This window comes from Tachyglossus aculeatus, chromosome 9 (genome assembly GCF_015852505.1).
Source record: "Tachyglossus aculeatus isolate mTacAcu1 chromosome 9, mTacAcu1.pri, whole genome shotgun sequence".
NCBI classification, from domain to species: Eukaryota; Metazoa; Chordata; class Mammalia; order Monotremata; family Tachyglossidae; genus Tachyglossus; species Tachyglossus aculeatus.
The window spans coordinates 44,607,867-44,620,371 of NC_052074.1; the positions used below are offsets into that span (position 1 = coordinate 44,607,867).

Genomic DNA, 12,505 nt, shown 5'->3' on the forward strand with positions numbered 1-12,505 from the left:
TACATATCTTTATACCCTGAATTTCTGCTATCTGTAATTTATTTAATGTCTGTCTCCCCCTCTAGACTGTAGGATTTTTTTAAAAAAAACTATATGCATTGAACTGTACTAAGTGCTGGGATAGATACAAGCTAATCAGGATGGACACAGTACCTATCCCACTTGGGGCTCACAGTCTTAATCCCCATTTTACAGATGAGGGAATTGAGACCCAGAGAAATAAAGTGATTTGCCCAAGGTTACTCAGCTGACAAGTGGGAAGCAGTGTGGCTGAGTGGAAAGAGCATGGGCTTTGGAGTCAGAGGTCAGAGTTCAAATCCCAGCTCCACCACCTGTCTGCTGTGTGACTTTGGGCAAGTCACTTAACTTCTCTGGGCCTCAGTTACCTCATCTGTAAAATGGGGATTAAGACTGTGAGCCCCCCGAGGGACAACCTGATCACCTTGTAACCTCCCCAGCACTGAGAACAGTGCTTTGCACATAGTAAGCGCTTAATGAATGCCATCATTATTTTATTATTATTATTTAAGTGGCAAAGACCGGATTAGAACCCAGGTCCTCAGACTCTTAGGCCCGGGCACTTTCCATTACACCACACTGCTCCTATAGACAGGGATCGTGTCTACCAAATCTATTGTACTGTACTCAGGAGACAGCAGAGCCTATAAAGCACAGGTCTGGGAGCCAGAGGACATGGGTTCTAATTCTGGTTCCACCAATTGTCTGCTGTGTGACATGGGAAAAGTCATTAACATCTCTGTGCTTCAGTTTCCTCCACTGCAAAATGGAGATTCCATACTTGTTGTCTCTTCTACTTAAACTGTGAGCCCCATCTGGGACCTAGTTATCTTATATCTATCCCAGTACTTAGTACAGGGCTCTTCAGAGTAAGCATGTAAAAAATACTATTGATTGATTCCAAATCTATTTTCAGAGAGTTATTGATATTGTACATTTGGGTGCTTCCTTAGCATTCCTGAGATCAGTGCAAGAAAATGAGATTTTTCTCTTGGCCTCTCCTGACTGAACCCTACAAAACTTAATTTGGTTATTGTGGTGCAGTTTTATGCTTACTGACAGGGATGTCCTTTTTAACATAATACTTCCCATTTTTGCTTAGGATTTGGAAGATGTTACTCCTCTTTAGGGAGTGATTGATGGATTTCAATTGTTCATTGAAGTTGTTTTGGTATTGCTATTCTAATTATGCTTCTGAGCCCCAGAAAGTCTGTTTCAATATTAGATCTAAACTGCCTCCATGTTCTGCTACAAAACATTTGTCTGCGTTGCTACTTAAATCTGATATGCCCTTTTGAATGCCACCCTGTGTTTTTAATGTGGGTAGTTTTCATTCTGTTGTGTGATATTTCATTTGGATACAGTTGAATTACATGACATTACTCATTTGAATAAGAGCCATAGAAAAGACCAAAGTGGTGTGTTTGCTGTGTAGGATAGAATTCCTCTTTTTGAAAATAGAATTGTTCTTTATGGAATCTCTTTGAACTGGTTAAATTACTTTCTCCCTGCCATTGATGAGGTTCTTGAAAGCTGGGACCTTCTTTTGACTTTAATAAGTAAAATATTTTCTCCTTTTGAATATTTTCCTTAAATCTATTAAACTCAATTCATGTATGTGCTTTAAAGGATGTATGGAGAGACTACGATAAATGCATTACTTGTGTGATGATGGCAAAATCAGTTAACTTCTCTGGGCTTCAGTTTTTCCCCCCCCAATATTTGCAAAGCGCTTTCTATTTGCCAGACACTGTACTAAGCACTGGGGTAGATACAAGATAATCAGGTTGGACACAGTCCATGTGCCACATGGGGTTCAAAGTCTTAATCCCCATTTCTCAGTTGAGGTAATTGAGGCACAGAATTTACATGGCTCCACCAAGGTTACACAGCAGACAGATGATGGAGCTGGGATTAGAACCCTGGTCCTTCTGACTTCCACTCCCATGCTCTATCCACTAGACCACACTGCTTGTCTGTTCACTCCTGAGAGTTTGTCAGCCTCATGTAGGACAGGAAGTGTTTCTAATCTATCCGAATCTATCCTAGCATTTAGCATAGTGCTTTGGCACATTAGGAATCAATCTATGATATTTATAGAGCACTTACCAAGTGTGGAGCATTGTACTAAGCACTTGAGTGAGTTCTACAGGGTTAGTAGAGCATGTTCCCTCCTCACAGTGGGCTTTCAGTGAAGAGGAAGTGCTCAGTAAATACGATAGATATTATTTGTAGTAGTGAAATACTAGCCTTCTGTTGGAGAACATTAAAGCTGGTTATGAAGGGTTTTATGGAAGAGGTACTGGGGGATCCTTTGAAGATTTTTGAGGAGGGAAATTTTGGACCCCTGGGTGTCTTAGAAATAGTCACTAGGGATCCTCTTCACCAAGCCTTAGTCATGTTTTGTGCAATATCATTTCAAGATGGAAGTCAAATATAGGGATTTGGGACAAAATAAGGGGAGGAAATCTTAAATAACCTCCCCCTGCCTGCCTCCCAGGTTGCCCAAATTACACCTAGAACCAACATCACTCACTTTCAGTATTTCTGGGACATCAGGGAATATGTTTGGAACCGGTCCTGGCTTATTGTTGGCCAAGCATTCTGCAATAGTCAAGTGCCATATACAATCAGTAATATGTAGTTTTATTCCACCAGTCGATTGCAGTCACGCTGAGTGAATTTGGCAGGAGGTTATAAAGGAACACATTTCTAGTTGCATATATCTTGGTATTTCACTGAAATGAGGACAAAGTACGGAAAACAGATAAAAGTTTAATGAGGGGTTTGGAAGTTTGTATACAGCAGTGATCATATGACGGTCTCTAATCAGACTCTATCCTATTTGCTCAGAAACCTTTATATGCTCTCTTCAATACCAGTTTTCATTATTGCTCAGTATTTAATGCTTATCTCTTGCCCTCAAGAGAAGGAATTAGTGATGTTGACCATTTTTTAGCTGGAAACTTTATAACAGCCATAACTAAATTACTTCTGACATCTGTGAATACAGTTCATAGAGGAATTCTATATGGATGCTGTTTGTGTAGAAGAGTTCCCTTGAAAGATTCATAGAGATTTTCTCCATTCTGTGATGGCAACACAGACATTTAGGTTTTTTGGGGGGTTGCCTCTGGTCTTATGGAGGATATTTAGTTTAGAGAACCCTAAATGGGCAAGTGGTGGTAATTCATTATTGATGCATGATTCAGGTGGGTAACACTGGTGGGATTTTTTTATGGTGTTTGTTAAGTGCTTGCTATATACCAGGCACTGAACTAAGTGTTGGGGTAGATACAACATAATCAAGTTAGGCACAGTCTCTGCTCCACATAGGGCTCTCAGTCTTAATCCCCAATTTACAGATGATATCTAAGGCACAGAGAAGTAAAATGACTTACCCAAGGTCACCTAGCAGACAAGCGGCTGAACCTAAACTTAGTACCCAGGTCTTCTGACTCCCAGGCTGTGCTCTTTCAACTAGGCCATGCTAGATTCAATTCCAAGTCCTTAACACAGTACTTTGCACACAGTAAGTGCTAAAAAAATATGATTGATTGATTTATTCCTGGGATAGCCACTCAACTTTCTGGCTCACTTTATTGGGGAAGACAGAACTGAGACAGATTTTCAGCCTAGGGAATTCTGACCAATGTTTCCAATCAACTTGTGCTCCCTGCATCTCTTCTCTGGAAGTTATTCATTCATTCATTCAATCATATTTACTGAGCACTTACTGTGTGCAGAGCACTGTACTAAGCACTTGGGAAGTACAAATTGGCGACATATAGAGACGGTCCTAATTGTATCATACTTTCCCAAGTGCTTAGTAGAATGCTCCGCACACAGTATGCGCTAAATAAATTCCACTTATTAATTGATTTTGTATGTGATTGGAAGGGAAAATAACAGCCATCGCCTATTTTCCATTGCCTCTTTTTAAGAAGAAAAGTCAACCATTTTAAAAGCATCCTCATGAAAAAATCTGATGCTATAAATTAAGGAAAACTAAAACAAAACAGAATTTATTTTTCTCCCATGTTATCTCTCCATTTCTTGGTTTAGAGGAATCAATTGAGAGGATATTTATTTACCGAGTGCTTATTGCATGCAGGGTACCATATTAAGTGCTTGCCAAAGTTCGATACAGTTGCTAGACATGATCCCTTCTCACAAGGAGTTTATGATCTAGTGGGGGAGATAGAAAATAAAATAAATTGCACATAGGGGAAATGGCAACGTGTAAGGTTATGTACATGAATGTGATGGGGCTGAAGGTTGGGTATCATGCTTAAAGGGTATAGAGCTGAGTGCATAGGCAATGCAGAGGGGAGAGCAGGTAGGGGAAATGAAGTTTCAATCAGGGAAGGCCTCATGGAGGAGTTGTGATTTTAGGAAAACTCTGAAAGTGGGGGTGTGGTGGTCTGTTGGATATGAAGTGGGAGGGAGATCCAGGCCAGAGGGAGAATGGGGGTAAAGGGATGTGGTGGATCATTGAGAATGAGATAGAGAGTAGCTCACTGTGGGCAAGAAATGTGTCTGTTTATTGTTGTATTGTACTTTCCCAAACACTTCGTACAGTAAGCACTCAATAAATATGATTGAATGAATAAATGAGTACAAGTTGGCCTTAAAAGAGTGAAAGCTGAGGGATGGGATGTAGTAGGAGATAGATAAGGTAAGATCTGGGGAACAGCCGGTTTACCTTAAAGCCATGGTAAGGACCTTTGACTGTGTAGGGTGTTTAATTTTAAGAGTCCGGTCTCCCTCTGCCTTGGCTTCTGTCATCGGGGTCCTTGCCTAGAGAGTGGCCTTCGTTTAAGGGATCTGAGTGGGGAATGCCATGGGCCTGGAACCACGGAAGGTGGCTGAGAGGAAGTGGGAAGTCTGGTCCACCTAACCATGCCCTCTTCTGAAAAGAGCAGGAAATCATGACTCCCTCTCTCTCTTCAGGGTAGTCGTCATGGGCATGGTCAGCTACCAGCCTTCCTCCACATGTATGTAGCCTCAACTAGCCGGGCTCCTGGATTAGCCCAGGTGACTACGAGGATGGAGAGATGGTAGTCAGAGAGGAGGCCACCACCATTACTTTCCTCAGTAGGGCTTTCCTCTGGTCACTTTGAGGCATTAAAATGAGAGTGGACACTCTCACCATCCATCCAAATGACCGTGCAAGTCAGGGACAGCGCGACCCTGGGTTTCTAGCCCTGTTGAGGTGGCAAATACGTGCTGGCTTTTATCTCTTATAGTCTAAGTTTATATTATTTATTACATAGATATTAATTCAAATTATAATGCACATTAAATCACTATGTATCATTATTGGTGGTGCTTTTACTATCATTATTTGCTGAGTGATATTTTGAGTTAAAAAATATTTGCAAGATAAAAATATGTGTTGCGGGATGATGGAGAAAAGCTCCTACTATAAATTCTCCAGGACCCTTGGTGGGAGGCCTCTGACTTCGGTTTTCTGTGTCCTCCAAGGGTCTGAGAGGATGCACCTCTCTCTTTCTGAATGTCCCTCCACTGTAGCTCTGTCTTTTTATGGGTGGAAGAAGGATACCTTCCCATTGGAAGACCATTCCTGGCTAGTGATGGATCTTTTGTGTACATGCACTTGGATGCTGTAGCTCTAGGAGCGGTTTTATTTATGACATTACTCCCTTATAAATTGGAATAATAAATATGTCATCCTGCCCTTGGTCTTCTTTCCTCAGTCCAGCCTTGAAGGAATTAAGGATAGAGAGCTAGATTCAAACCATGTCAGTTCTTGGGTTCAGGGAACACCAATCTTTGGGGATTATTTTGGTCCTCCTGACTAAATGATGAGCCTGTCTGATAGGAACAAATTGCCAAAAAGGGGAACATTTTTCTTCCAGCTCCATGGCTTGCACCTGGCCTGAGGACTGCATTGTGCTTCAGATGGATTAGAGTCCAAGTTCTCTAACTCCAAGGCCCATGCTCTTTCCACTAGGCCAACACTCCATCCCCACTCCCACAGCAGCAACGTTCATATCCTCATACTTTGCTTCCCTTACCCATAATTTATTTTTAGGTCTATCTCCCCCTCTAGACTGTAAATTGTCTGAGGTCAGGGATTGTGTCTAGCAACTGTGTTATACTTTTCCAGGCACTTAGTATAGTGTTCCACACAGTAACTTCTCAATAAATACCATTGATCGATATATTCCAATATTTTTACTTTTTCTCCTTCCAGCTCTTCTCATGGAATCAGGTATACACAGAATGAGGAAAGCTTTATTTCAGGAGATTAGACAAGGATTTGCAAATGAATTCACAGGGATACTATTAATAATGATAATTATAATAATAACAATGGTATTTGTTAAGTACTTACTTTGTGTCAAGCACTGTTCTAAGTGCTGAGGTAGATACAAGGTAATCAGGTTAGACACAGACCCTGTCCCACATGAGGCTCACACTCTTAATCCCCATTTTACAGATGAGGTAACTGAGGCACAGAGAAGTTAAGTGGTTCGCCCGTGGTCACACAGCGGACAAGTGGCAGAGCCGGGATTAGAACCGCGTCACCCACTAGGCCGTGCTGCTTCCCATGATGTTAGGGTGATGTTGGGAGACCTCACTATAGCTCTGGGAAGAGATAATGCAACAAAAATGAGCTATTAATTTTTTTTATAAAAGTCATCCACCTCACTAACAATGTCATAAACTGTGGGATGCAATCGAACTGATAAGATAACTGTGTCTGTGTGGATGTTGGCACTGTATTCTTCAAATTCATACATTCGAGGAGGCAGTGTGGCCTAGTGGATGAAACACAGGTTTGGAGTCGGGGGGAACTATTTTAGCACCAGCTCTGCCTTGGGTAATACCCCTAAACTCTACAAGCCTCAGTTTCTTCATTTGTAAAATGGATGAAAGATCAATTGCGAGCCCCATATGGGACTAAGGTTGTGTCAGATCTCCTAGCCTGGTATCTACCCCAGAATTTAGCACTGAGTAAAATTTTAATCCCTCTCAGGGTCACACCTGGGAAGTTTTCAGTACTCTACCAGTCTTGGCTACAGGAGGGAGAGTCAGCAGAGGCATACTCATTCCATTCCTAGCTTGGCCAGTGGCTAGCTAGTGGAAGGCAATCTGCTAAAAGTCAAAATTCTCCTGTGCTGGGCAGGAGCAGCAAGGTAGAGAGTTGAGGGCGGAGCTCAAGTTTGAATGTGTGGAAGAAGGCAATAGTAAACCACTTCCATATTTTGACCAAGAAAACTCTATGGATACACTATAAGAAGAATGATTCCAGAAGGAGGTGGGACATTCTGGGAAAGACATGTCTGTGGAATTGCTATGGGTCAGAGATGACTCGACAGCATAAGACAAGATATTAATAAATGCCATACTAATTATTATTCTTATTACCTGTCTAGCTTGAAATACTGTCTCTACTTTTTTTCCTGGGGAAGAAAGTACCAAGAAAAATAATTTTGCACTCTCCGTGGGGCTTGCTACACAGAATACTACTACTACTACTACTACTACTACTACTACTACTACTACTACTACTACTAATAATAATAATAATAGCATTTATTAAGCGCTTACTGTGTGCAAAGCACTGTTCTAAGCGCTGGGGAGGTTACAAGGTGATCAGGTTGCCCCACGGGGGGCTCACAATCTTCATCCCCATTTTACAGATGAGGTAACTGAGGCTCAGAGAAGTTAAGTGACTTGCCCAAGGTCACACAGCAGACATGTGGCAGAGTCGGGATATGAACCCATGACCTCTGACTCCAAAGCCTGTGATCTTTCCACTGAGCTTTGCTGCTTCTCTTCAATTTAATTAAAATGTAATTAAAGGAGAAACTTCTTTTTTTTTGTATTTTGACATTTCTATAATTTTGTTTGTAAAATGGCCAGATCAGAATATATTGCAGATTGCTTTTGATGTGAAACTGTTAGTGCTATTCACCTTCCTGGATTTTCAGTCTCCAAGAGCAGTCAAAGAGCCTTCTATAAATAGCAGCTTATTAGTTTGTTTGACTACCATATGGCAAAATGGTATCTCTTGTTAAACCGCTTAAACTCAGCTGCAAGTATTGTCTGACTATAAGGAGATGTGGTTTTCTGTTGCAGAATACCATAGACAGGAGAAATGGAGATTTATTGCCACTGGAGTTTTTTAACCCCGAGTTACTGCAGTATGTCTGCGTATATGTAGCTATATATCTCCCTTTGCATTCATTTCCTCAGAACTTGAGGTTTAAATGGCCATTTTCTTTGGGAGTCCAGGTAGGAACCGGCTTCCTGGCTCTGAGAATGAGCTTGAGTCAGGTGAGAAGGAATTGCAGTATTGTGAAACTGGAATGTGGGACTCTCAATCGCAGTCATTATCAACATTTAATGAGTGTTTTTGCTGTACTAGGGGCTTGATCATGTTTCTAAAATAAACCATTCAAACACAAATTTAGTCATGTCCACACATCACGCCCCTCTCCAGTGAGGTGAAACCCCTCAGAAAAGTGGAAACCACCTGAAATTTCTCCTCTGTCACTTCTTGCATGCCAAGGAACCCAGCCCGTGGGAACGGGTGGCAGAGCTCTGCTCCCTCTGTTGCCAAGCAACTCTGACAGGCTCAGAGGCTCCCAAACAGGCAGCTGTGGAGACATGGGCTGGCCAGGTATCCCTGAATGAAAGAAAACTTGGTCTCGATGTCTTGTAGCTCTGAGAGAGGGGGCAACTTGGATTTGAGGGACTGTAGTGTTCAGGTCAACCCCAGCAGGCTCTGCTAGATCCTAGGCATTTTGATGCCGAGCTGGGTCAGACTGATGGTCTGCCCAACTGGGTATTCGGTCTCCGACAGTGGCCCTAAAGGACACCGTGACAAACAGTGCAGTTGTCACCCTCCTGGACATAGTCCTCATCCATCCAACATTGCAAGAAGATGTTAATTAGCAAACAGCTTAAACAGAGCAGCATGACATTTAGAAATCATTCCCAAGGACTGAATCTGCACAATAACTGTAATCCCTATGGCTGGAAGTTGTTTTTTTTACACTTTTTTTTAATTTTTTTAATAGCATTTATTAGGCGCTTACTATATGCAAAGCACTGTTCTAAGCGCTGTGGAGGTTACAAGTTGATCAGGCTATCCCTCGGAGGGCTCACCGTTTTAATCTCCATTTTTACAGATGAGGGAACTGAGGCACAGAGAAGTGAAGTGACTTGCCCAAAGTCACACAGCTGACAATTGGTGGAGCCAGGATTTGAACCCATGACCTCTGACTCCAAAGCCCGTGCTCTTTTCCACTGAGCCACACTTATATTGCCCGCATCCAACTCCAGAGACACAATTTACACGGTGGCCAGGGCTTTGCAGTTATGATGGCAAGAACATTTTCTTAAAGAATAGCCGATACTTTGCTCAGCTCCCCCAAGGAAAATCAGTCTGATTTTTTTACCTAGCTTTGCTCGATCATATTTTGCAAACATTCAGGATTCAAAAAGCCTGCCAAATTCTTCCATTTCAGTTATTGATCCCTCTATTAATTGTAATTCTCTTATTTTATTCTCTTATGGTGGTGGATTTTGTTGATGGTTTCCAGATATTGTCAGACAGCGTAAACAAGTAAGATACAAGTGAATTCTAGTCCAAATATAATTTGGGGCCAAATGACCTTATTCATGTTTATCTTCCCATAATTACTGAACATTTCTTAGAGAACTTTCAGTCTTCTAATAGATGAAAAGACTAAACAATTTCTACAAATAACCCTTTTTCCCCACCTAAATAGAATCTTTAAAAGTTTTCTATCTAATATCAATTATCTTTAGAAAACTGCATCTATTCTACATCCTCTTTCACATTTTCATTGATTAAAATCCAGCTCAGCTTAAAAAATCAGGAAGCTGTCAAAAGCATTGGAATTAATGCTAAGAAATACTTGAAGATGAGACAAGGAAGAGAGGGCATTTTAAATCATGGAGGGCAGTTGAGTCAGCCATCTTCACTAGGAATCAGTGTCTCTTTTGGAAATATAGTTCAGAATAATCAACATTCAATTTCAAAGCAAAACAATCATTCAAAATGAAGTGTAATGGATAGACTTGTTTTTGTTTTTGTTTTTTTTTTTGCTGCAGAATGTAGGACCTTTTTCAAAAAAGAACCCCTTGAGAAATGGTATTCCTTAGTATTAGGGAGTTATTTTCTATCTGCCCTCTTTCTAACTTTCATTATCATCATCAACAGCAATAGCAGTGGAATTTAGTGAGCGCCTAATGAATGTGAAGGGAGATGACAACAGAAGCCAGTTGCATAATGACTATCCTCAAGGAGCTTACAGTCTAATAGAGGAGCCAAATGGAATGTTTTTACTTACAGCGGGAGCAGAAGGAAGAATGTAATATTTGGCAATGGATATAATTTATCAAGTGACTTCTCTGGCCAGAGGTTTGTGCTAAGTACTTTGGAGAGTAAACTAGTAAACTAGTTGGTAGACATGTTCCATGTCTGCAGGAAGTTTACAGTCTAGGGGGACAGGCAAAGATACCACTTCAAATGCTGTGGGTTGGGAATGATTAGAGAGCAGGTCAAAACAAGATTGCTCTCTGGAATGGGAATTAATTTCAATTTCAATTTCAATTTCAATTGCCCAAGAAAGCTGGGGGCGAGAGGACCTGGAATGCTCTAAAACCAATGATGAAGAGTTTCTACTTGCTGTTAGAGGAATGTTTAAACACTGGAGGCTTTAATGATGGGGAAATATCTACCCAGTTATGTTTTACTCCCCCTCTAGATGGTAAGCTCTTTGTGGGTAGGGGATGTGTCTGTTATATTGTTGTGTGGTACTCTTCCAAGTACGTGGTACAGTCCTCTACACCCAATAAGTGCTTGGTAAATATGATTGATTGATTGATTGGAAATCATCCTAGTAGCAGAACGAAGTATGAACTGGAGAACGGAGAGACTGCGGAGGCAGGGAGATCAGTGCGGAGGCTAATGCAAACCTGGACCAGAAGGGTGACCATCTGGATGGAGAGGATGGGCCAGATTTCCAAGGGCTTAGTACAGTTCTCTGCACACAGTAAGCACTCAATAAATACAACTGAATGAGTAGTAGTAGTAAGAACAATACTCAGCCAGCTTTATTTATTGCTGAACCCTCTAATTGTGAATATTTTTAGGTTTTGTCCTTCTAGACTGTAAGTTCCTTATGGGCAGTGAATGTGTCTACCAATTAAGATATTATCATTATTATTATTAATAAGAACAAGTTACTATTATTTTTCATAGCAATAGTTATATCTTACCTTCCCAAGCACTTAGTACAGTGCTCTGCACATGGTTAAGTGCTCAATAAATGTGGTTGATTGATTTGGAGAAGCAGCGTGGCTCAGTGGAAAGAGCACGGTCTTTGGAGTCAGAGGTCATGGGTTCAAATCCCGGCTCCACCAACTGTCAGCTGTGTGACTTTAGGCAAGTCACTTAACTTCTCTGTGCCTCAGTTACCTCATCTGTAAAATGGGGATTTAAACTGTGAGCCCCCCGTGTGATGACCTGATCACCTTGTAACCTCCTCAGTGCTTAGTGCAGTGCTTTGCACATAGTAAGCACTTAACAAGTGCCATTATTACTATTATTATTATTTGTTTTTGTCTCTGCCATTACAGTGTAAGCACCTTATAGGCAGGGAACATGTCTCTTCATTGGTTTGTACTTCTCAATCACCTCATGCAGTAGATCACATCAAGTGAGCTCTCAGTAAATACTGTTAATACCACTACTTAATACTGCTAGAAGTGAGGGTGCATGGTGAAATGCACTGCATTACCTGCTTGGAAAGGTACAACTAAAAAGCAAGGTAAGAAGGTACCAATTACATACTCCCCAGCACATAGTAAGTACCCAATAAATATTATTGAATGATCCTTGCCATTAAGGAGCTCACAGTCCTCTGTCCTCTCTTCCCCCTTTCCCCTGCCATTCTTCATCTACCATAACCCCCTTCCAGTCAATCAATCAATCAGTGGTATTTATTGAGTGCTTGTTGTGTAAGGAGAACTGTACTATGCACTTAGGAAAGTTCAGTACCATAGAGTTGGTAGAACCAAGCCCTGCCCACGAGGAGCTTACAGTCTAGAGAGGGAGGAAGGCATTACAATAAATTTCAGATACGGGAAATGGCCAAATATAAGAATATGTACATAATTGATTTTCCTCAAAACTTAAGGCAGTAGGTGGGACAGACCCTGAAACTTTGGGATGGTCTTACATAATGCTCTGCACACAGTAATCGCTCAATAAATACGATTGAATAAATTGGGCCACTTGGTTACACCCCTCACTTCCCCTCACCTGCTCTTGCAAGTTTGCAGTTTTCTGGTTGATGACATCATCAATCTCTTTGAAAGCTAGGGGCCAGAAATGAGGCAAAAGGGATCTCATTATAGAGAAAAGAAGGATAAGAAAGTGAGAGAAAACACAAAGCAAGAAGGGGAAAGGGCAACCAAT

General features: G+C 41.3%; 1 protein-coding gene and 1 non-coding gene across 2 annotated transcripts in view; both read left to right on the top strand.

Moving 5' to 3' along the window:
- The window catches only part of GALNT13 (polypeptide N-acetylgalactosaminyltransferase 13), a 299,621-nt gene that overhangs the window by 16,808 nt on the left and 270,308 nt on the right, over positions 1-12,505 (top strand). The gene's annotated exons all lie outside the window — the stretch shown is intronic.
- On the top strand, positions 7,015-7,151 carry LOC119932685. The gene has a single exon (XR_005452426.1). It is a non-coding gene; the product is annotated as a small nucleolar RNA SNORA7 (small nucleolar RNA).